This window comes from Phoca vitulina, unplaced genomic scaffold, assembly GCF_004348235.1.
Source record: "Phoca vitulina isolate PV1807 unplaced genomic scaffold, GSC_HSeal_1.0 scaffold20, whole genome shotgun sequence".
In the NCBI taxonomy this organism is placed as follows: domain Eukaryota; kingdom Metazoa; phylum Chordata; class Mammalia; order Carnivora; family Phocidae; genus Phoca; species Phoca vitulina.
The window spans coordinates 31,970,596-31,995,484 of record NW_022589723.1 but is presented as its reverse complement, the minus strand read 5'-3'; the positions used below and the strand labels follow the sequence as shown (position 1 = coordinate 31,995,484).

The 24,889-nt window shown below is 48.7% G+C and overlaps 1 protein-coding gene across 1 annotated transcript in view; it reads left to right on the top strand.

Annotated features, from left to right (window-relative positions):
* Positions 1-15,267: 15,267 nt before the first annotated feature.
* Positions 15,268-24,889, top strand: part of MEGF11 (multiple EGF like domains 11) — a 345,128-nt gene continuing 335,506 nt past the window's right edge. Inside the window, exon 1 of the mRNA XM_032417420.1 lies at positions 15,268-15,391. The gene's annotated coding sequence lies outside the window, so the exon portion shown is untranslated. The remainder of the gene's footprint in view (positions 15,392-24,889) is intronic.

Sequence of the window (24,889 nt, the reverse complement as noted above, 5' to 3'; positions counted from 1 at the left end):
GTAATTCACTGGTGGTGGTGCCAGTCTTTTATCTTTCCCCGGACTCATGAGGATACAAGTCACATCCACTGAGCCTGCTCTGTGTGTGACAAGGAAACTCAGGCGGCCAATCATCGCAAAGGTGATTCATTCATTTGCATTCAGATATCCTGTTGGCTAAAAAGCAATAAAAGTGTTTGGGGCTTTTTTTTTTTTTTTCCCCATGCTATAAAAAGTGACTTACTGGTAAAATATAGCCTTTACTCATCTTACAGAGCTGCTATAAAAAATAACATTTGGCGGTGGGAAGTGGGACTTTGCTTGAGGAACTAATGTGTATAGATAATATTTATACATTTCTTAGATGGCCATGGACACTTGTCAAGGCTTTCGTGTTCCAAAGACTCATACGGATAACATTTGCTATGGTGTGGGTCTTGATTTTTAAAGTGTATGCGTGGATTTATAAAATGCAAGATTGCAGAATGAAGTGGTAAGAGGCTCAAGGCCCCTGGAACAGCAGGGGGGTGACGTGAGGTGAAGTATTTAATTTGACTCTCATGCCAGTCATGAGAAAGCACTGTGCTTTCTTTCCTCCGCATTCCCTGCCTGCGTTAGCTCCCTCTCAGATCTGCCTGCCATGCCTGCTTCCACCTTCGGCCCTGTTCTTTGAGCCCTGCCTTTGGCCAAAGAGGCTGGTTGAGGGCCAAGCAACCCAGACGGGGCTTCAGAACACTGGGCAGATTCCAGAAGATCCGAAATTGCTCAAGGGAAATGAAGAAACAGTATCAGGGGAGTGCAGGATGGAGTGTTCCAGAATTGCTGAAGCCTGGTTCCCCTGCTGGGGCAGAAATCCAGTAGGGGAGCCTAGATGTTTATTTTCAAAGCCGGAGCTGTGTCTTCCTTTCTGCTCTGTGCTGTGCTAAGTACAATGTTGGTACTGGATAAATGTTACTAACAAGCAGCCATAACGGTGATGACAATACAGCGTGGTCACCCCACCTCCTGCAAGCCAAGGGAGTTTAAAAGATTTAACCATTTCTTGTGATTGATGTCAGTGTACCCAGGATCCTGGCCCCCTGGAATTTGTCCTGTTCTCCCATCTGTTTGGAAAGACTCGGGAAGTAGCAAAGAGCTCCCAGGGGCCAGAGCTTCCTGCATGTTTGCCTTCAGAGCAGCCACTCTGAGAACGAGCCAATGCTCCTCATGTGTCTTGTCTGCCAATTAGATCCCTCTGTCCACAGAGACCCTTTAAAAAAACAATAATGATACCTTCACTTTAATTATTCTCTTTCTTGGTCCCACTTCAGGACTATGCCTTTTAAATAAGTTACACCAGAGTTTCTTCCTTCTCATCTCGCTCCTAATTAAGGACGGTGGGGGGTATCCTTTGGTCTTATTTTCTTATAATTTTAATTACACTGATCCCAGCTTAAAACAGGACCCATTTAAGTGCTGAGAAGATATGTATTTTCTGGTTCAGTGAGTTTTTTCCTCCATGCCTCATAGAAGAGGGCATCGTTGAGACACGGAGCTTCTCTGAGCACCAAATCTCGTGAAGCTGGCCTTGCACTGGACAAAGGACAAGGCCCCCGGTGGGGACTCTAGCTGCTGCAGGGGGCCCTTGTGTCTTCAGGACGACTGGTGCTTTACCACAAGGAGCAGCGATCATGATGAAAAGTCAGAGTTGGGATGTCAGCCCCAGGAAATGCTCCAAGGGAATGCAGTGGTGGCCGGCTCTAAAAAGGTGAATGATCTGCTAGATGCTCTTCCCTGCCCTCGCCAGCACTCAGCATGCTCATGCTTAGAAGGGCAGTCATCATGCCATTTCTCTTCCTCCTCCTCTTCCTTCTAGATGCCGGTCTAGCATGGACTTCTTGGAGCACTGCCGTCCTCTGCTTCCCGGAATGCACATGATTCAGTGGTAAGAGAAGATGAGCACTAGGAGACCAAGGCCAAGGTTTGAATCCCAACCTGGCCGATACGGGTCATGTAGTCTTGGGCAAATGATTTGCCTGTTGAGCTCTGCGGTCCTCTGCCAAAAAACGGGGATCATGATATCTGCTTGGCAGGGTGGCTGGGAAGGATGCCTATGACAATGAATGCTAAGGAAGAATGCCTCCTACACCTTTTCTCATCCCTTTCCTTTGTCAGATAGGTATGGGCAAGTACCTGGAAGGGTGGGCAGATATCTAAAGGGCTGAATAAGAAAGAAAGGAATTCCTGATGACACACAAACACACACACTCAAAATGTCTATCTTGTCTTCTCTATCTGGCCCATCCTTTTCTCATGCCCTTTTTTCCTGCCTCCTCCTTCGTAAAGTTTACTCTGATTGTTTTGGTCTACATCCATCCTGCCCAACCATTTTGTGCATGTTGCTTCAACCACAGAGCTTAACATTACATGATAAACCATCAGGGTTTGTATGTTAAAACCTTCTCTCTCTAATCAGCCAAGTTCCTTGGAAAGGGACGAAGCATGATTCTTTTTCCTGTGGCTTTGCAGCATCCAGCACCATGCCAGGCATGCAGTAAATGTTTAATAATTGATTATTAAGTGAAGTGCCTTTATTGGTCCTACCTGAGGGTGGAGACTGTATTTTATATGTTCTTTGCCTCTCTATAGCAGTCTAAGTGCAAAGCATCCAGATACTGAGGCACTCAATTAAACATTTGTCAGGTTAAAATTATCTTGTGTTTGAGAGATGGCTTTGAAGGATGCTTAGCCATCGATATGAGAAGTGTAGCCAGAGACCAAGGAGTAAATGCAGAATCTGCAGATGGTCCTAAAATGCCTGGGATTTGGGGAAGACATAGCTTCCTTTAGAGCAGTTTGTAAACCATGCCCTGGGAGGGCAGAAAGAGCATCACATAGGGAGTTTGGAGACCTGGCTTCTGGTCTCAGCTGGGACAATTGATCTGCTATGGCCTCATAGGCCAGGTCTGGAACCAGGTGGCCCTCCGGCTTTTGGTAAAAAAGCAAGTTTCTTCTTGACTTAGGAGCCCTTTGGAAACTTGTCACCTCTCACTGACCCTATTGACATCTCCCAGTTTCTTCTGATAGTTTGATCTTGGCCCATAATCCTTAAATAGACAAGACTTCCAAGGAGGCCGATTTACATTGGGTTGAAAATCAATTGGGCTACTGCAAGAATATGAAATTAGGCTTCTGGGGAAGGCAAGGCAGTTCTTTTTCTTTTCTTTCTTTTTCTTTTTTTTTTAAAAGATTTTATTTATTTATTTGACAGAGAGAGACACAGCGAGAGAGGGAACACAAGTAGGGGGAGTGGGAGAGGGAGAAGCAGGCTTCCCACTGAACAAGGAGCTTGATGTGGGGCTCCATCCCAGGACCCTGGCATCATGACCTGAGCCGAAGGCAGTCGCTTAACAACAGCCACCCAGGCGCCCCAAGGCAGTTATTTTTCAATTAGCTACAGGTCAGAGGCAGTCGTGCTGTTGCTCATCTTGTAATGGTCCTGAGAAGGTGACCCTCTGTTCCCTAAGTGTGACCAGGACACTAGGCTGGACCCCTCTTCAGGCTGCTCTCTGTCTATCCCCTGGCCTGTCATGAGGCTCATTGTCCTTCTACCTGTGTGCACAGCCCTGGCTCTGTCCCCTTTTGGGACCCTGCATGAAGGAGCCCTGGAGCTGGCGGCCAACTTGTTCCCTGACCTTGGGAAGCCTCCAGGTGTCCACTTACCACAGAGAACGCTACAGGAACTGTGAGACGTAGCCCAGGAGGCTACAACATCAGCAACCACAAAACCCAGCAAAAACACAGCCCCAGACTCTAACCTTGAACTAGTTTCAGGGCTGTTCTGGGGGCAACGCGCTGGGGTGGCCCTAAACACACAGAACCAGGGGACAGGGTAAGTTTTGCTTTGTTAGCGTTTCCCACAGCCTTGTTTCTCTTTCACCCAGCCTGATTTCTTTCTTCCTTTTGCACTCTTCCTGCCCTTCCAACAGTAAAGGGCAGGAATCCTTCCCAGCCAAGCTTGAGGAGCAGTCCAGGGCAGCAGTGGAGCCATCCTGGAGGGGGCTCTCCAAGTGCACAGCCCGCACGCTTCTATTAATTCACAAAGCGCTCTCCAAGAGGGAGCCAGACAAGCAGCATTATTATTATCATCAATCACCCCGCACTGAAGAAACTGAGGCAGCTAAGGGAGAGAGGGACGCGGAGCTGGCTCATTCACGGGAGGTGGAGGCGGAGGATGCAGCGGGGAAGGTGCACGTAGCCTGGCCCGGGCTCCCTCTGTGCACCTGCTCAGAGGGGAACAGGTGAACGGATGCCCAGCCTGGGAGAGCTGCCTTGCGGATCACGCACCCTGCCCCCGCCCCCCCGCCGTTTTCTTTTCGGGTCCCTAAATCGAATACATTTTGATTCAATTTGGATGTTCTGGATTAGTGGAAGGGAACGAGGTTTAAAAGAGGTCAGCTCCATTACTCAGCATTATTAATGATGTTGTCGACTGTTAAAATCTCAAAAAACTAGGAAACTAATAAATTTTACATATTGAAAAATCACAGATGGATCAGGCCAATGGATAAATTCTTAAAAGTATTTAATATCTGTTAAGAGGACAGAATGATAAATTCAATATTGAAAACCAATATCAGATTCACAATTACAGGCCATTTATCATAACCAACTGCATGGACAGCATCTTATTGCCGGGAGCATGGTGTGATTCATAAGCAGAGACCCGGAACAAGTCCATATGAAACGAGAAATAAATCTGCTTTACATATTGGAAACTTATTTCCACTTCCTATCTTTATTGCCAACAATAATGTTAGCTTTCAAGAACAAATTGTTACACATTAAACCCATGCATAATGAGCCCAATTGAGTAAAAAACTTCCCTAAAAAGAGCTTTAAATTATTCCAAATTGGGTTATTAACTTTAACTCTAATTCCTCTGAGAGGGCCCACCAATCTTAGAGTAAGTTTCAGCACTTAACCAGACAGTTGGTTTCCCAGGTTGGGCCCCAAAGTTCTGGCTTTGTTCTTTCTTCTCCTCCCCCCGACCTCCCCTGAAAATGTCACATGGTCAATCTAAGGCACAAACATGATAGTATTTAACAGAAGTGTTAATTAAACAAATTGCAAGAACATTGCAATTTACACTTTTGATTGTAAGATGAATGATTATGCATACTTTCAATATTTGAGTACCTATGAGTAAATGGAATGATTGGAATTCGGACCCTTGCACGTCCTGGTTGGGACACTAGCTCAGTCAATGTTTAAAACTAAAGACCTCCGAGGCTCAATAGGCAGGGAGGTGATTTGGCTGTGACGTCTCTCATTTCTCTGACCGCCCAGGCTCACCTAGCTGACATTTGTTTTAAAACACACAGGATAGATTTAAAAGTTCTTTTTCATGATCTCAAGAATGAGGGGCTCAAGGGGCGCCTGGCTGGCTTGGTCAGTAGAGCATGTAACTCTTGATCTCAGGGTTTTGTAAGTTTGAGCCCCACGTTGGGCGTAGAGTTTACTTAAAAGTGAAATCTTAAAAAAAAAAAAAAAGAATGAGGTGCTCAAATGTAGAAAATATGGAATGTGTAGAGGAAAAAAGCCTGGTCCCCTCACTTAGGTCACCAATTACATTTTGACATGTGTCTTTTGCATTTTTTCTCTTTTTTTTCTGTGCATATATATATATATATATATATATATATATATATAATTTTCTAGCTCATGCAATCATAATTTTGATGCTCATATAGTACTCCATCATTTTATAATGAACCCTTTTCCTAATGCTGAGCACTTAGATTGCTTCACAACTTTTCTCTAGTATAAATAACATTTCAATAATCATCTTTGTGCATTCATCTTTGGGTGAATTTCTGATTATTTCTTTAAGATTTATTCCCAGAAATCTCATTACTGGGCTAAAGAGAGCTAATATTTAAAAACCTTTGATATATACTAAGGCTGAAAAGGGAATTTTATGTAAACCCCTCATTCATGAGTTTATTGTTTGCACAAGCTGCTGCCACAGCCCAGAGGTTAAAATCATGGGCTTTGGAGTCAGATCCATCTGCTTTCAAGTTCCAGGTCTGCTACGGACTAGCTGGGAGACTTAATCACTTGGATCCTCCGTTGCCACATCTGTAAAATGGGCATCACGATACCTCCAGCTTGGGGTTGTTGTGAAGGTAAAATGGGACAGCGCTTATCAGGTGCTTAACACAGCCCTCTTGACATGCAGTAAATACTCCATACGAGGCAAATAGTATTGGTCTTTATGCATTTCTTGTGGCAGAATATTATAACATATGTCCTTATAACATGTATAGCATATACATAAAGACATCATGTAACTTTAAAACGCTTAAGCTTTGGGGCGCCTGGGTGGCTCAGTCGTTAAGCGTCTGCCTTCAGCTCAGGTCATGATCCCAGGGTCCTGGGATCGAGCCCTGCATTGGGCTCCCTGCTCCGCGGGAAACCTGCTTCTCCCTCTCCCACTCGCCCTGCTTGTGTTCCCTCTCTCGCTGTGTCTCTCCCTGTCAAATAAATAAAATAAATAAAAATATTTAAAACAAAACAACTCTTAAGCTTTGATAATATTCTCCATTATCTCCAGAATAAAATTCTAACCTATCAGTCAATATCCTTCACCATCAGAGCCCAGCTCACTTTTCCAAGCTTTTCTCTATTACATTTGCTCCAGCTGCCTATGATGTGTACACTTCTTGAGTGTTGCCATGCACTTCCTATCACGGTGCCCACATCCCTTCTCTTTCTAGCCCATCCTCCCCCCCTTCTTTAAGATTTATTTATTTGAGAGAGAGAGCACATACGTGTGCATGCGTGCACACACACACACACACACACACACACACAAGTGGGGGGGAAGGGCAGAGGGAGAGAATCTCAGGCAGACTCCCCACTGAGTGCAGGGATCTATCTCACAACCCTGAGATCATGATCTGAGCCAAAATCAAGAGTCAGATGCTTAACTAACGGAGCCACCCAGGCGCCCCACATCTTTTCCCTTCTTTTCACTGTTTGCCGGACGATACTCATGGATTCAGATGTGGCTCAGGCACCACCACTTGGTCAAGCCTTCCTGATACCAGCCCCAGCAACATGAATGTGCTTGTCCTCTGCGCTCCCATGGCTGCTTGTGTATACCTGGGTCACGGCATTTCCCAGTCTCACAGGTTACAGTAGGTAAGGTGTGTTTCCGTCTTTCCCACAAAACTGGGAGCTCTTTAATGTTCAGATCAAGCCTTATTAATCTTGGTTTTCCTTCATGCCTACTACAGTGCCTGACACAAGAGAAGGACTCAATAAAAGTTGGTTCAATGTAACATAGGTAGGTGGGTAGGATCAAAGAAATCCATAAAAGACATTTTAAAGGCAAACTGAATTTCAACTGAATTGCAAGCTGATTGGACTTTAATTTCTTATTTATCATGGGATTTAGATTGTACTTTGTGCAACTGTGAAGTGTTTTCTAAGCCTTGGGATACTTCACGCTATTTGCAAAGTATTTCCAGGCAAATTATTGAGATTTAAAAATGTGCAAGGAATTTCAGAGGGCCCTGTATAAACATATATTAACATATCTTTTGGGAGATTACAGCATTTATCCATAATACAGGTGGGGATACTGGGAAAGCCTGGGAAAGAGAGACCGTGGAGTTATTGAGACCCTGAATTTCTCGCCTTATTTAAATCATACTATGGTTAAAGCTGAAGTTTGAAGCCGTTTTCATATTGACTCTATACACCACTTAACTAGCCTCGTAAAGTATCTGGATCATGTCTGATTAACAAATACTATCATTATCATTATTTTTGTCCATCTGGCTCAGTGCTGGATGTCCAGTACCTGGAACAGTGCTTGGAACACCATAGGCACTCAATCAACATTTGCCAAATGACCAACTGAATCAGCAATCACATTTGGTATGACCCAATCTGCATCCTCTTGGGGTTGTTTAGCTCAACTTGACAATCATTATAGAGTGGTTTCTGTGTGTCAGACACCTTGCCGAGGAGGTGAGGGCATGAAGATGAATAACATGTGGTTCCTGTCTTCACAATATCAATGTCCAGTGTGGGCAGCAGATGCATAATAGATCAATGCAGCATGCTGTGGTTAGTGGTAAGAGAGGCCTATGGACAGGGTTTCAGGAAACCCAGAGGAAGGGAATTTGGTGCAGCCCAGGGGCTTCAAGGAAAACTTGCTACGGGACAATATGCCTGAGCTCTCTCACTGGATGAGTAAGAGTTAGGTTAACAAAAGGTGGAAGGGCATTCCAAACAGAGGAGACATCATTAGCAAAGACAAAGAGATGACATGTCATTCACTAATTCATCTAAGAAACATTCTTGATGGCCTACTGTGTTCCAGATGTTGTCCTGGGAGCTAGATGTGTGGCAGCAGACCAAAGTCCCTTTTGTCATGTAGCTTGTTGTCCAATAGACACAGGGCCTGCAAGCTTTCAGCATTGCTGGCGGACAAAGAGCAGAGCAGGAAGTGGGGGCAGAGGAAGCTGAAGGGCAGGGTGGCAGTTTGTTTTATGGGAGAGTTGAGTTGATACCCTACCTACTTCCACAAAGGATTTGAGGTGTGTATTAAAAAGCTAAGGATCTGGGGCGCCTGGGTGGCTCAGTCAGTTGAATATCTGCCTTTGGCTCAGGTCATGATCCCAAGGTTGTGGGATCGAACCCTGCGTCCTCCCTCTCCCTCTGCCCCCCCCCCCCCCCCCGCTTGCTCTCTCCCTCCCTCACAAAAAAATAAAAAAATAAAATCTTAAAAAAAAAAAAAAGCTATGGATTTGCCAAATCAAGCTACCACTGGGCAGGAGTTCCAGACCGCTTCCTGAGGTGGAGATTCTTCTGCTTCCCCCAAAGTCTCTCGGTCACTGGAGGGAATGGCCAGCAGTGCTGGAGAAAAGAGGCTGCCCCCAAACCCTGTGCACTCCCAGCAATCCCCTTGGGTTGACTTCGTAATTTGGGTTGTGACTCAGGGCAGGGAGAGCCTGGCACCTGGTAAGAAGTTTATAAATGCTGGTTGAATGAAAACATGAGGATGATGACTTTATCTGTAAAGCAAAGGAGTAACCAGTCCCTTTGAGTTTTGATTTGAGTCTATGAATGAGGAACATTATGAGCTTTCTGGAAAGTAAGATGGCTCCTACACCAACACCTTGCTCCACTCTAGTCAGAGGATAAATAGCCAAAAGCAAAACCCATGTGCCTTTATGTCCAAGTCCAACCCTCCACCCCTCCAACATTAGCTCAGGCACCATCTGAAACCTTGGAGATATTGAAATGCCTCTATGGAATTCACTGTCCAATGGGGGCAGGTAGACCTATGAACCAATAATCATATGACAGTGGGAAGAGTGCTAATCGACGTAGGTAAACAGATAGGGTAGAGGGGCCAAGAAAGGCCTTGTCAATGAGCAGAGTTTTAAAGGACAAGACTGGAGTTTGCCAAGCTTGAAAAAGGATGGGAAGGGCGTTCAGGGTCTGAGAATAGCAGAAATAAAGATGGGGGCCGGGGGTAGGGGGAGGGCAGAACACTATGTCAAATTCAGGACGTTCAGATAAACTGGCATGGCTATCAGGTAGGGTGTAAGAGTTGGCCGACTGTTGAAGGTGAGGAGAGGGGGAAGTGTTTAGAGGTATACTTTCCCCCATTATCTGCTGCAAATACAATAAAAATAGTATCCAAGAGGTATGATTACACAGATTTGAGTCAGAGGCTTACTCTCCACCTAATGGTTTTATTATCATTACTATTCTTTTGACAGCATTCATTTACATGTGCTCTGGACCCCAAATCAAAGCAAATCAGAATATGACAAAGGTGTGTCAGGAAAATGAGGTATTTGATGGAGGATGCATTTTCTCTCTTTTGTGAGTAAGCAGTTTACATCCTGCTGGGCTGCAGACTGCTGTGGCATAAGGACCATTTCCAATGATTTAACTTTGGCCCCTAACAAACCACATTTTATAATCACCTCTTACCTAGATAGCACCATTAATAATAACGGTAACTTACATAAAATCTGCATACGTGGATATGCTGAGTTCATTCATTAACTTCCAGAATCTCCAATCCTCCAAGGACTTTCAGGAACCTCCATGATGCCTCTGGAAGCTTCGTTTTGCATCTGATTCTCTCATTTCTGTAAAAAAGATTCAGAAATTCATGTTGCTTGTCTGCAGTCTGCTGAGTTCCTTCTCTTGGACAAATTGGTCTTGGACAATGTATACCCCATAAATTGCTTCCAGATCATCTTGTGCCTGTGGGAGGACTAAGGGCTTAAGACGTGATACATTTCACAACATCACATTTGGTCCCTTTTCCTGGTAAACATGGAGGAAAGAGAACAAACCCAATTCAAATTCGCCTGGACGCAAGGAAATTCAATGTCTCAATGCCACATTTCCTGGGACTGTGTAATAATCGGTTATAAAAGTAGAGCATCATAACAAATAATAGCGTAATAATGTCATGACGATAACCTATAATTTAAATAAATCCATGAAAATGTACAATGGAGAGATTTCCAGCTCTGGCTTCTGAGAATTCAAGTTCCATTCAATTCCCAGTTCAAAGCAATTGGCCCTTCTGACGGTTATACATAAATAGGTCTCTACCAATCTCATGAAATATTCCATCCATATTCAAAGTTATTAAATATTGAACACAATCTAATAAATACAACCAAGTTAATCAAGACTTTGATTGGTGGCTGCGGGTTCATAAAAAGCTTGTGAAGAAAATTTTTCCAGGGTTTGACTCAGATCTTCTATCTCCCTCCCCCGTTTTGGAGTGAGGGCAGGAATTGTATTATATGCATGTGCAGGCATTTTGAGTTGTGTCGATGTGGATGTAGGTGCGCTGGGTTGTTCTCTCTTGGTAATCGTGTGCTGGGCAGGATTGCTGCGTGTGGGTATGTCAGAGGATGTGTCCGGCGTACTGTTGGTGTGTGTTCTGGGAGAGGAGGCAACACTGGAAGGTTCCCTTGGATGCTGGCTCCTCTGTGGTTTCTTCTCTGCACCTTCGCAGTGGCTTGGACACAGGGATCCCACAGTCCCTATAATTCTTTGGAGGTTTTCCGAAGGTTGCTTTTTCTCAGGGTTGTGTAAGTAGACGTTGGTGCCCGAGAGCAGGTGCCTCCTTGTGTTTTGGCTCGAGGATCCTCGCTTGCCTTACCCTAGTGCCAGCCCTAAAGCGCAAGACTCGGTTGCGTGGAGGGAAGAGCTGTGAGCAGGCTTGAATTCAAATGTGGGTTCTATCACTTTGTCTTGGACCCTCAGTTTCCCCTTCTGTGAAAGGGGGATGATACTGCCTGCTGTAGACTATTGCTGGGAGAGTTAAATGAGACCCTATGTATACCTTAGTAATAAACTGTAGACATGGGGATGCTGGGGTGTTTCAGTCAGTTACGCGTCTGCCTTGGGCTCAGGTCATGATCCCAGGGTCCTGGGATCAAGTCCTGCATCGGGCTCCCTGCTCAGCGGTGAGTCTTCTTCTTCCTCTCCCCCTGCCGCTCCCCCTGCTTGTACTCTCTCTCTGTCAAATAATTAAATAAAATCTTAAAAAAGGAAACTGTAGATATTTTATTTATTCTCTTAACAAGGCTAAGCCTCTTGTAATAGCCATGGAGGTAAGTAAGGCCCCAAATACCTTAGGGTGTGGTGGGGCAGGTTTCAGTGGAGGAGTTGAAATCTTTCCGTCACTCAACAAATTCCAGTCATCCCCTGATGGGTTTTCGGTGGTTGCTCCTCCCTGGGGCTCTGACCCAGAGCTCTGCAAAAGCGAGAGGGGGAAGCAAGGAGAGGAGGGAGAGGAGAGGAGGGAAGGAGAACATAGGGAATTCCCTGTACACCTGAGCGGAAGGAGGGTGGGGAGCATTGCGGCTGGAGTCCTGGACATCCGTCCTGTGTCCTAGCCTTCTGGTCCTTTATTTCTAAAAATGAGAAGGCCCTCCCACCTTGGTCACCAGAGTTTGGGCCTCCTCACCTTCCAGTCCCATCCAGGCTGAAGTGTTTAGAGGTGGAAATGAACTGGGTGTCAGATGCCATTTTATGGGAGAAGAGACACTTGGGAGAGCTCTAGAAGGAAAGATAGGAGAAGCCCAGGGGGAGGGGAGTGGGGGGGAGCAAAGACAATGATGTCCATTCTACTTGGGCTCTATTGATTTTCTGTGTGGTCTTGAGCCAGGTGAGCCTTCTTTCTGAGCCTTGGTTTCCTCCTCTGTGAGATGGGGTTGGTAGCAGTGTTTATCTCATTATCATTCCCATTTTGCAGGCAAGAACACTGAAGCACAGAGGGCTTAGGTAGTTCACTCGCCCTCACCTAGCTAACAAGTGATGGAGGCAGGACTCGAACTCAGGCAGCTGCTTTGGGGGCCTCTGCTCTCAATCACCTCACTCCACTCCTGTGCTCTACTGTCTTCTTGCCCCAATTAGAACATAAGCTTTTTGAGAGCAGGACTTATAGCTCAGAATAGTGGACTTTTGTCTCAGATTAGGCATTTCGAGGAGTAGCCTGGTCTTCGATGTTATCGTAATTTCCAAAACAAACTTGCAGCTGGGTTGAACATGTCCACAGCAGTGGGATGTGCAAAGCAGTGCTCCTGTAAGCAGGCACTCGGGAACTGGCAAATGAATGATGGCTCATGGGCTCCAACATGACCCCGAGCCGACCCTCAGAGATATTTGCTAAAAGTGTTCCTGGCTCTGTTAGGACCTGTGTCCTTGGAGGTCTGCCATCTGGGCGGAGAAGGTGCAGCTTTATAGATCCATGTGGCTTTTTAGAGTATGGCAGAAAACCAGGCAATCCCCAGCCCAGCACAGAGGGGGCCAGCAACCCCCAGCTGCGCAATTCACGCCTGACAGGGTGGCAGTGTGGGAGTGTGTGGTGTGGGGGAGCAGGTTGCTTCCTGTGCATTTGCTCCTTGAGATGGGGTGGGAGGGTTATCCGGGAAGACCTGCCCACCTCCCTGAACCTGGCAGAACTGGGGTTTGAGAATTACAAATGGCTGTCTACCACCCAGAGGTGAGGGTGAAAGGCATGGTAGGAGGTGGAAGGTATAATCCAAAAGGCAATGTGAAGATGAAGAAAAAATATGCAAATATCTACCTTGTAGACTATCATTGCTAATGGTTGTCCAGTGCTCCTCTGTGTATTATTTGGGTTAATCCTCAGAGGGCTCACAGTGCTCTTATCCATCCCAACCTACTCACAGGGTAACTGAGGTTAGGGAAGCAAAGTGGCTGTCCAGTGTCACAGTTAGTAAGGGCTGGAGGAGGAGTACAAACCCAGAAAGTTCGGACCTATTCTCTTAGCCTTTGGCATCTCTGATACCCACAAACTGCAGCACCTCAGAGCTGGAGAAGGTCTTGGAGAGTATCTATTTCAGCTCCTTCATAGTCAGGTGGGGAAACTGAAGGTCAGAGAGGCATCGAGATGGACCAAGGTGACACAGCTAGTTAGTGACAACCCTATTTGACCAGGATTAGGGTGAAGCAGGAAGACTCCCGGGGTGCAGAATTTAAGGAGGTGCTCCCTCTCAGATGCTCACTCTGTATGTGCATGACACAGGCAGTGACCGCCTCTTTAAACGTGCCCTGGGTGCTTCACTTGCTTACCCAGGTCCAGCCCTGGCCTGATGCTTCTTCTGGTTTTGTGGTGTGAACAACAGAGGCCCCAGCATGGGTTTATTTATTGGATTTGATGTCCCAAGGTAGGGGACTTGATGGGATATTTGTGTGGGGTTTTGCCAATATCCCAAGGCAGGTTTCTATCCAGGGCTGGATGGAGGGTCTGCTTCTGGTTGGTATCATGGAAGGGACATGATTGAAAGGGGCAAACTCTGGCCCCAGCAATTCGAGGTGAAACTAGGAGAATGATGATCCTGTCTTGATGAAGCAGGGCTACAGAATGGGATCTGTGGGAATCAGGACCCTGCAGCTCTCCTCTGGATCCCACTGGGCTGAAATGTGGAAAATGCCAAGAAAAACCTGCCCATCAGACCCAGAATGAAGATGATTATCAGTGGTTGACCTTTGAGGGCTAGGTGCCTGGATAGAATTACAGACACACATTTCTCCAAGCTTCAGACAACCTGTTCGCTTTATTTGTAAGAAATTCCTGGGGAGACATGTGTATAGCACCTTTCCCCCAGCCTGGGCCTTCCTGCTCTTGTTCTAGTTCAAGGAGAAAAGGAGACAAATCACACAAGCAAAGCACCCCGTTGCTGCTTTATCCCTAATAAGCAGAAGTACATTGGTAAGTCCCCCATTGCTCAGAGAAGAGTGGGGCTGGGGAGAAGGGGTTCCACTCTCTACATCTGGGCCAAGTCTTCCGTTAGGGCTCAGCACCTTCTAGGAGTGCTGTGGGGCTAGCCAGTTGGCCCAAGGTGGGAGGAGGCTTCCTCCTAGTGGCCCTGGGGGCTTGGGGCTTGGGACAGGCACCCTCGCATTTACCCTCGCATTTACCCTGCCAGCAGAGGAGCAGGGGTGATCTAGGCCCCGCCTCTGGAGCAGACCTCAGCGAGGCAAGTCCTTGCTCTCTTCTCTCTGGGCCTCAGTTTCCTCCTCTTACCAGGCTTGGCTCAACCCAGCTTGCTTTGGGGTTTGACATTCTGCGGGTTGTGCCTTCTCGATTTATCCCCCCTGACCCAGAAATTTCTCAAGCCCCTTTCTGGAGTTCCAGTCTCCAGCCCTGGCCGGTCCCTCTCTATCCTTAGCCTGTTACCAGCAGGCCTAGGGGCTCCCCCGGCCTCCCTCGACACCCCCGGGGAGATCTCCCTTCCCGACGCAGCCCGCAGGCCGTTCTGACCCACCCGGAGGGAGGAGGGGAGGATAAACGACAGTAGAGACGGGAAAAGGTTAAAAGGAAGAGAAAATAGCGAAGAGACACAGAGAGGGGATAGAGAGAGGAAAGAGGGATGGGAGAGGACCGAGCAGAAGGGCGAAAAGGCGGGGTGGAGGGTAGGGTGGTGAGAAGAGATGCTGGAAAATCCAGAATCAGAGAAAGGGAACCTGAAGGAAAGCTGGAGAGGGACTGAAAGATAGGAAAAAGCAGGCGAGCGAGCGAGGGAGAGCAGGGTCTGAAAGGACCGAAGGGGGAGACGGAGGGAAAGGGGAGGAGGGAGCCACGAGCATGGAGGAGGGAGCGGGGCGGGAAGAGGAGGGAGGGACCGAGGGACGCGGGGGGTGGGGGCTGGCTCGGCAGCAGCAGCCGCGGCTCCAGCCGCCCGCCGGCTCGCTCACTCGCTCACTCGCTCGCGGAGCCCGCCGCCCGCCGCCCGGCTCTAGGCTGCCCGCAGCTCCGGCTCCCGGCGCGGCGCTCTGGCGCGGCTCGGGCTCTGGAGGACGGGACCGCGCGACTGGCCGGCCCAGCTCCGGGCGGCCGCCGAAGCAGGTAGGCGGCGTAGCGGGGACTGCGAGGACGCGGAGCCGGGACGCGCGGGGGGCACAGGGAGACGGCGGTTGGGGGCTGCGGTCCCGGGGAGGGGGCTTTGCAGCCCCGCGACTAACTTTCCACCGGCTCCGCGGATCTCCGCTGCCCTGCTCGGTGCGGGCCGCGGGAGCCGAGTTTGGCGCGGGGAGGAAGCGAATGCCGGGGCGTGGGAGAACGCCGGGGGGTCCCGGCAGGACGCTGGGCGCCCGGCGTGAGCAGGCGCGGGCCCTCTGGCCGCAGTCGGGACGCAGCGCCCGCGGCGGGGAAGACCCGAGCGCAGCGGCGCGGTGCGGCGCGGTGGTCCGGGGAGGGCGCAGCTCGCCCCCCGGAGTCTGGGGACTCCCAGCCCCGAGCCGCCCCGAGCCGCCCTGGGCGCGCCTACTGCGCGCAGTGCCTCGGGCGCCCTTCGTGCCGGGGTCGCGGCGCGGAGCCTGCGGGGCGCGGCCAGGTTCCCCGCCGGGGCCAGCGGAGCGCCTCTCCGCCGCCAAGCCCCAGTCCGAGCCTTGCGCGCTTTTTGCTTTTTGGAGGCGCGAAACGGAACGTATACTCCTTTCATTCTTTCTCATCCCGTCGCCCCGATTCTCTTCGGGGAAGTCCGGGACGCGAACAGCCCCGTGGGTTGACTTCCCGGACGTCCCTCCCTCCCTCCGCGGCGACCCCAGCTTCCGAAGTTAAAAGAGAAGCGAGACACTCCCAGTGCGCGTCTGGAGCGCGGTCCCGAAGTTCCCAACTTCTCGCCCAGCCTTGGGCGGTAGTGTTGGAGGTGGGGAAATGGTAGTGGTTGTGTCCCCTTGGAGCTACAGAGCGCAGCCGCCTTCCTCCTGGACTTGGTTTATTTTTCCTAATATGTTAGAAAAAAAAAATACGACTTAAAAAGGTGCAAAATTGTTCCCCGCGGGCGTCCAGGTCCGTGAGTGAGACGGAGCCGTGACCCGTCGGGAACCTGGGAGTGCAGAGCCGGGGCTTGACAATTTCCGGAGTCCACCACCCCGGCTGCTTTCTCCCGGACCTGGACTCCCCGGCTCCATCCTCCGGTAGCCGCTCTCGGGAGCCGTTCCTCCTAGCCCGCGCTGCGGGGCTGGTCTGCGTCCTTCCCGCGTGGTCAGGTTCTCTAGAAAAATATTTCGAAGTGGCTCCGCTTCAGGATCTCCCACTCCGTCCTCCCGGGAGCGGCTAAAGCAGGGCCTCTGGCAGGTTGGAGGAAGCCTTTGGGTGGTTTGGGATCCTGGCCATCTCGGCTCGCTCTGGCCAGGGTATTCATGCCCGGGCATCAGTGGCCCTCCCTCTCCCCTCCCCGCGCTCTGCCGGGGAAGCATGGGTTAATTCCCGGGCCAGGTGGCACGGAGCGGAGGTTGGCCGTGGGTCTCGGAGCCTGCGGGGTGGGGGGGGGGCGTGGGTCCGCTGGCTTCCGGAGTCCCGGAGACCGGATTCGCCGCGCGTGCGGCTTCCGCGGAGCTAGCGGCCCCTGCCTCGCAGCCTTCTTTGTTGGAGTGCTATTGGAGAGGTTCTCTTGAAGGGTTTGGAGCAGGTTTAGTGGGACCGAGAGGTGGGGGCTTTGAGGAAAGCGTTCCTCCCCGCCCGCCGTCTTCCCTGGACTCCCCGTAGGTTGGGCGGGGGGCCGGGAGGGCGTCGAACCGACCACCCAGGAGCACTCCATCCTCAGCTCGTTTGGCGGGTTTTCCCTGGTGCACGCACACGCCACCCCTTTCGGTTGCTCACAGATTGTTTAAGCCCCTCAAAATTCAAGGTCTCCTCGGTCTCCATCTCTTCCTCCCATCTCCTAGATCAGCAAACTGAGGCCCAGAGAAGTGAAAGGACTTGCTTAGAGCTGGTTACGGGGTGGAAGGGAATGTAAACCAGGTCTCCTGACTCCTAGTTCAGGTTTTTTGTTTTTTTTTCCCCCTAGTACTCTCATCATCACTTTCCTAGCGTGAGGCTGGTGCTTCCGGTCAGGCCACAGTGTGCCCTTGGCAGGCGTTGAGGACTGGTCTCAGGATTCTCTTGTTAGTCGCTGAGCTGGGATCACCTCCCAGGATAAATCACTGAGGTAATGGTTTGTCGCATACCTATCCTGTGCCTGCACTGAAGTCTGCGGGGAAAGGGAGCCCTTAGACCTGGCCCAGCCCCATAAAGTGCAACCCACAGGGAGAACAGCCGTTGTCTTGTAGCCAAGGAAGCTAGACCTGCTCAGGTGAAATCGCTTTTGGAGGGGGCAGAATGATGGACAGTTGGAGAAGGGAGGATTTGGAATTGAGCCTTGGGTAGATTTCCAGTTGGGGGAGGAGGTTGGTGGGGCACAAGGCTTGAGCATGAAGAGACGGGCAGGGAAGCTCATGACTTGTTCAAAGGACAGCAGAGTCAGGGCGGATGAGAATCTGCCTTTTGAGAGAGAAGCACTAGGGCAGTTGGAAGAGCCAGCTCCTCAGAAAGCAAACTCAGAACGTGTCCCCAGAATCTTCTAGCACTAGGGTGAGCAATCGGCTGGGAAGTCAGCAAGGGTCGTATTCAGCCTTTTGCTTCTCCTTTACCCTTTTCTCCTTGTTCCCTGGGCTTTCAAATAGTTTCTTTGTCCCTCCATCCAAAACTTCCAGAATTTAGATACTTGAGGGGTTTTGAACACACTCTTGCTCCTACTATGGGCAGGGCGTTTACTGTGCTAGGAATATTTAGTCAACAGATAGTTTTTGAGCTCATACTTTTTTTTTTTTTTTAAAGATTTTATTTATTTATTTGAGAGAGAGAGCACAAGAGGGGAGAGCAGGAGAGGGAGAAGCAGACTCCCTGCTGAGCAGGGAGCCCGATGCGGGACTCGATCCTGGGACTCCAGAATCATGACCTGAGCCGAAGGCAGTCGCTTAACCAACTGAGCCACCCAGGCGCCCTCGAGCTCATACTTTTTACCAGGCACTGGTCTAAGCCTTGGGGATACACCGATGAACCAGCCAGGCAGAGTCCCATACCTAGTGATGCTGACATTCTAGGCTTCTGTTCTCTGTAAGGTAAAGTCTAGATGTGGAAAGGAGGCAAATACACAAAAGATGTCTGAAGAAACGGGACAATATAACAGAATCCTGAGCCTCCCCTTTAGTGGTTCAAGGCTCTGAGGTGAAAGGCTTGGAGCTGTTGGCTATGAGATTTGGAGAGCCTGTGGTCTTCCATGACCCCAGCTCCTGGTTGCCAAGGGTAACCCAGAGGCGGCTGCATTGAAGACCTTAGATATGGCATTGGGGAGCAGCTCTGCAGAGTTGCTGCCGGTCAGAGCACAGGGGGAGAGAGCTGGTGAGTGTTGGCAACTGTGATCTTGCTAGGTATCCATAGAGACTGGTGCCAGATAACCATGTACCTCTTAAATTTAGCATCCACAGCTACTTGAACTCTGTAGCCCCATTGTACAGATGGGTAAATGGAGCCCTGACTCTGCAGATTGGGACAGCTATGCAGAAGGGAGCCCAGCACTATAGAGTCCAGGTATTCCTGATCTCTGATTTGATTTAAAATAATGCTCTTTCCTTTCTATTTTGTAGACCGGTGGCTCTTAGACTTCACCCTGGAAGGCTTATTTAAACACAGATTGCTGGGCTCTACCCCCAAAGTTTCTGATTCAGTGGGTCCAGAGTGGGTCCAGTAATTTGAATCTGTAAGGAGTTTCCAGGTGATGCTGGTACTCTTGGTCTGGGGCCACACTTTGAGAACCACTGTGGTAGAACAAGGGAAAGTCAGAGATTTTCTTGAGATCATGCATGCAGTCGAGGAGCCTGGGACAAAGGCTGTGATTTAGCTCTAGGAACTCCCAGAATTTGCCTATGTATAATCCCCTCCCCTTCGTCCCCCCAGGAGGCCATAGAATTAAAAGAATATTTTATCTTCATCAGCACACACAGAGAGAGAATATATTGCAATATAATTAGGGAATAAATAGGTGTCATGTGTTGGATGTAGACTCCATGCCCTGTGGCTCTGTGGGGGTTTATTATAGCAGTGGTTATAATTGAAAAGGTGTCATCTGCTTCGAGAACCCCTCATGAAACTTTCATGGCCTGGGTGGTCAGTGTCCAAAAAGGCATGTCTTCTTCATTTAAAAGAAAGAAAGTCAGAGAGATTGCTTCTCCTGCTAATGGGACTATCTGTGTTTCATTTGACAGTAACTACGCAATGTGTTCTTAGAGAAGAGAGAGAAAAATTGAACAGCCAGTGTGAACAGAGAGGGGTTGGAGGAAGTCCGCATCTCAGGTTTACAGATCTGTTTGTGGAACATTTTGGAATGTTTTGAAACTGTCTGTTTCACCTATATTTCTGATGGGAAGCCCTATCTCAGCAGGAGGAAAGGGGAGTTTGTGTTTCAATGTAGCTGGTTGGGTAAATGTAACAGCACATTTTATCCCCAACCTATTAATTAGACCCCAAAGAAAAGAACCATAAAAGGGTTGTTTTCCTAAATGCGGGCATTTTTCATCTGGATCCTATTTATTGATTATTTTACAGTTGAGAAGGAGCAAAAAAATCCATGTTTTTATAGCAAATAAAGCTGGCTGCAGTAATTACGCAGGCTCAACATGTCTGTTCTGGAGCAGGAAGCTGGAATTCAGCCTGACTCTCAAACATTTGGGTGAGATCTAATTGAGAAAGACATTTCAAAGAACAAATATTTAGGAATGCGGAATTTCGCTGATGGTCTCTTTGGGCCAAGTGCAAGTACCTTGCTTTTAGCTCAATCCTCAGAGGTGGGGGGACGCTACAGGGAAGGACCTGGTCAGTAATGTTGAGGCCAGAGTCCAATTGTGAGGCTGAAACCTAGAGATAATCAGTGAGGTTTAGTAAAGGGAAGAAAGATGCTTTCAGGGAATATATATCACCTGGAACCGGTGAGCAAAGGGAGACTCAATCTAATATAGATCGAACACTTATTGATTGTCCAATCTCGGGACAGGCACAATGAGGGCAGGGACCAGGACTTTTACTTGTTATGTATCTCCCATAATGCTTGACTCAGGTATCTTTAGGGAAAGAGGCCTCTATTGGAGTGGGTATCAGTCAGGATCGTAAATAGCAGAAAACTTGAACTCAACTGGCTGAGGCAGTAAGGAACTTAGTATCTCCCATTGTAAGAGGTGTAGGCTATGTCTGCCCCGAGCTTGGTTCTTTCAGTGGTTCAACAGCATCATCAAGATCTAGATTCTTTTTATCTTTCCTTGTTCATAAGGTCACAAGATGGTTGCAATGGCTCCAGCCATTACACCCTTACAATAAGAAGCAGAGGCAGAAAAGGCTGGAGGGAAACCTTTCCCAAAGACCCCTCAGCAGAATTTCCCTCTGGTCTCATTGGCTGGAAATGTGAATCACATGATCATGTATACCAACCACAGGCCAGGGAAGAAGACCACCATCACTGGCCTAGAACAATCTTGATTTGTGTGTTGGGCCTCAGAGAGGAATGGTTTTCGAAAGAAGCAACCAACAGCACCTGCTGTAGAGTTTAAGACCTGGGTTTGAATCGTCTGTCTACTTTTTAGCCTTGTGACCTTAGGCTAAGCGTTTTACTTCTTTGTGCCTCAGTTTACTCATCTGTGTAATGGGGATTTATTGGGAAGATAAATCTGAATTAACTCAATAATTACAGTTGATTGGTATACAAGAAGTAGGTTATTTGAAGATTTGATCTCTGACATCAAAGAATTATAATCTAGTGCAGGAGGCGTGAGAGGAGTAGGCTATCAAATAATCAGAGAACAACCAGAGTGTAAGTAAATAATTATGACTTGCAGACCAACCATGGTAGGAGGAGCATGACATCAGTGGGAGCTGCAGTAGTTAGGGAAGGCTTCCTGGAGGAGGTGGTTCATAGTGCATACCGGAATGCCAGCATTTAAGTATGGATGGGTTATTAGCTCCTTCTGCACAAATTGCTTCCTCTTGCTTTTTTCCGTGGTAAAATGGGACCATTAGGCCAAGATGAGATCTTATCTCTACAGTTACAGTGTCTTTGAGAGTCCAAATATAGCCAGCCCTGGTTCTGGCTGGTAGGCAGGTCACAGTGGCTTCCTTACCAGTCTTGGATTCCTGGTTTCCACTGACCCATCAGTCTCCACCTCTCATGCTACATTTCAGTTGCCGATTAGATATTATTGTTATCACTATTATTATTTGGATATCCGGCTGCCATTGTAAAATTTATATGCCTACATTGAAATTTGATGTCTTCCCATGTCTCAAGCCATCTGCTCTTCTGGATCCTTCATTTCTGTTGTTGGCACCACCACCTTCCCAGCTGCTTGGGCTCAAAACCGCAGCAACACTTTTGATGCCCACCCCCTTCCTCTAATTCCAGTATTCATGTACCAGCTTCCTTTCTTATGTTTCTTGGATATAAGTCCTCCTTTACGGCGTGAGACATCCCCTTCATCAGGTTCTTTCTCCCTCACGCTGGGCAATGGCTCTGGTCTTCTGCTCTGGTCTCCCATCCTCCGGGCACAGGGACATATGTCTCAAGGAGCAGTTTGTGGGGCTTTGCAAATAGTACAGTTTGTAATCCGAGGGCAGAGGTGGCAACGAGTCTGGAATCTGGGGCCACAGACACATCATGTCGCTTGGAGGGGCCATTTCCCAGCCTCGCATCTGTCTCTCCTTCAAGTCATCCCGAGACCTCGTTTATTCTCCACTTGTCACCTTACATTTTTTTTTTTCTGTAGTCGTCAGTGGATGAAGCCCAAACTCCTCAAATAGACATTCGAAAGCTTCCACAACCTGCCTTGCTGTCCTTACCTGCTAGAACCCACCACCCCTGCCACCTTCAAGCCTGCTTCAAGTTCTGCCCTTCTCCATGTTTAAACCGAGCTGCCCTTTCCTTCAAGGCCAATGTCTGAGCTGCGTCCCCATTAGACCTCCCCTGACCACCGGAGCCCACAGTGATCTTGAAGCATTGATCTTTCCTTCTCCTGAACTTGTGTAGTACTTATTGCTACACCGCCAATTCTGTACTTAATAATACGATGCTGGTGTCCTTGCTCCGCATTTGGCTGGAATGTTCCTCATCTTCCCAACTGGATGTAAGACCATCGAGATCCGACGTGGGGGTGGGGGTGGATCCTTCTTCGCATCCAGCATTGTGGCCAGCGAGCACACTGGCCCTTCCATGTGTATTTATTGAATTAATAAATCACAGGAATAGGGAAAACAGGATTATCTACCTGAAAAGTCAGTTCATATTTATTTATTTATTTATTTATTTATTTATTTATTTATTTATTTTTCCCTTACTTCAGTTTAGGGAAGAGAATAAATTTGATGAATGTCTGCTGTATGCTGGGTACTACTTCAAGTAATTTTTCAGGACCTGTTTTAAGTCAGCCTTGTGACACCCCTGGGAAGTTGGGATTATTGCTGTCATTTTACTGATGAGGAAATGGAGGCTGGGAGAGGTGAAGCGGCTTGCCGCGCTTACTCAGCCAGCGGGAGGCCGAGTGAGGGTCAAGGTCAAGCTCTTTCCTCTGTGTCTATTTCATATATCTTCAGGAGGTTCTCCCGGCCCTGCGGTGCTCTGTTCTCCCAGACTTTTCCCTATTTGCTGTGTCCCCTGCCTCCTTCTGTCACCTGTCTCTGATGAGACTCAGACCCTGTTTTGTCCCGAGAGTGTGCTTGGGGGCTTTGAAAACTCTGACATTTCCCGTGATTCTTTCCTGAGGACCCGCTCCTTCTGTTACGTTGTGGCTCATATTGATCACTCGCCTTTTTGCCTTGACTGTCTTTCCTGCCGCCTTCAAGCCTGGGCTAGAGATTCCTTTAGAGCATAAAGCATTCTCCTGGTGGAATCAAGCTGGGCCTGAGCCAGGTTTTCTGAACTCCTCCGCCCTTGCTCTCCCCCATCCCACCCTTTGTATCCATCCACCCTCACCTGCCACCACTCCTGTTCTGGGTCTCGGGTGTCACCTGTGGAAGGAAGACACTGCTGATTTGTCAGCAGGAGTGTAGTCTGTTGGCGGAGTTTGCCAGCTCTGGGAGTTCTGACAGGCATTCTTCTGTTGTCTGATTCATTCATTCATTCATTCATTCATTCATTCATTCTGTAAATACTGAACATTGACCACATGTTCAACATAGCAGGGAATGAAACAAAGTCTTTGCCTTCGTGGAGCTTGTATTGAAGTGAGGCAAGACAGATGGTAAAAAGCAAACACATTATATAATATACTTTGTGTGGTTATAATGAAGAAAGATAGCAAGGGAACGTGGTATATGTGGCAATGGGATGCTGCTATTTTATACAGTGTGGTCAGGAAAGGCCTCTCTGATAGTGACATTGGCGCAGAGACTGAGGGGAAGGATGCCATGCATATAATCAGCGGCAGAGGGCACTGAGCAGAGGGAAGAGCAAGTGCAAAGGCCCTGAGGTGAGAACTTGCCTGGTAAGTCTGAGGATCAGCAAGAAGGTGGCAATGGAGACACACAGAGGAGCTTGGTAGGAGGTGAGACTCCTCTTCAGCCTCTCCACTGCCTTAGAAACACCATCATCCTTCTCACAGCTGTTGCCACTGGCTGAAGTGGCCACTCAGCCAGGTCCCACTTGATGGGCACAGCTCAGCTGTGGCCCTCCCACCCCGTAGGGGGCTGCCATCTCTGCCCTCTCTTGTCAGTCTGCCTCTGCTCGAGTTCCTATAACTCTCTCCTCTTCACTAGACAGCTGAGCCCTCGATTGCATGCTGGCCTGTCCCCTTCCCCTGGGTGTGTTGGTCACACCTCCCTAACGAGCCAGCCCATTGAAACTGGTTTATTCCCCCCGCCCCCTGCCCCCAGAAGCCAGCCCAGAGTGGGGCTCTGTGTCTACCCATTGGTGATACTGGTGTCAGAGGTGGGAAAGAGGTGGAAGCTTCTTCACACTAAGCCCAGTGTCCCTGCACAATAGACAGGAAATCTTTTATTCCAGGCAATCTTGGAGCACTTTGAGCTGGGAGCCTCTGGTGCTTTTGGGAGCGGGGAGGAGGAGTCTACCTTTCCCACCACTTGGATGCAGCTTTGGCTCTGAGTGGGGGAGGGCAAGGAGCCGGGAAGCCTTCTTCTTTATCAGGCTTTATTGCTTGCTCAGTGAGGAGTAAGATGTTTTAGGAGCAAATGAGGAAGGAATTCATTCACCCAGGGCCCGGGAGACCTCCCTGCCATCCAGGGCAGGAATTCTGAGTGCGGTGGTTGACTTGTGAATGACCTTGGGTGAGTCATGTAAACTTCGCCTGTTCTACTGCAATTTCTTCTCAGCCAAGCCACATATCTCCCCATCCGTTGTCGAAGGAAATGACCAATAAACCTGATTAAAAAAAAAAAGATTTTATTTATTCATTTGAGAGATAGATAGAGAGAGACAGAGAGAACGAGCAGGGTGCGGGGGAGAGGGAGAAGAAGAAGCAGGCTCCCTGCTGAGCAGGGAGTCCGATGCGGGGCTTGATCCCAGGACCTTGGGATTATGACCTAAGC